The 201-nt window shown below is 53.2% G+C and overlaps 1 non-coding gene across 1 annotated transcript; it reads right to left on the bottom strand.

Annotated features, from left to right (window-relative positions):
• Positions 1-63: 63 nt before the first annotated feature.
• LOC121939038 lies at positions 64-181 on the bottom strand. Its single transcript, XR_006105388.1, has one exon. It is a non-coding gene; the product is annotated as a U5 spliceosomal RNA (small nuclear RNA).
• Positions 182-201: the final 20 nt, after the last annotated feature.

The raw sequence follows: 201 nt of genomic DNA, 5'->3' as shown, positions 1-201 counted from the left end.
CTGCGCGTCACGCCCGCCCGTGGTGAATCGCTCCAGTCTAGGCTTGCCGTTCACAAATGCACAAGGCTCAACCAAATGGCAAAGCCTGTCAAAAATAGGTTCAACCCAGTGGTGTTCCTCTCCACGGAAGTCTTTAGTAAAAGGCGAAAGACTTGTGCGCTATGAAGAGAAACCAGAGCATGTACAGCCCTCCGCACCGGA

This window comes from Plectropomus leopardus, unplaced genomic scaffold, assembly GCF_008729295.1.
Source record: "Plectropomus leopardus isolate mb unplaced genomic scaffold, YSFRI_Pleo_2.0 unplaced_scaffold40100, whole genome shotgun sequence".
NCBI classification, from domain to species: Eukaryota; Metazoa; Chordata; class Actinopteri; order Perciformes; family Serranidae; genus Plectropomus; species Plectropomus leopardus.
Note: the sequence above shows the minus strand (reverse complement) of the source record. Positions and strands in the feature narration are given on the sequence as shown.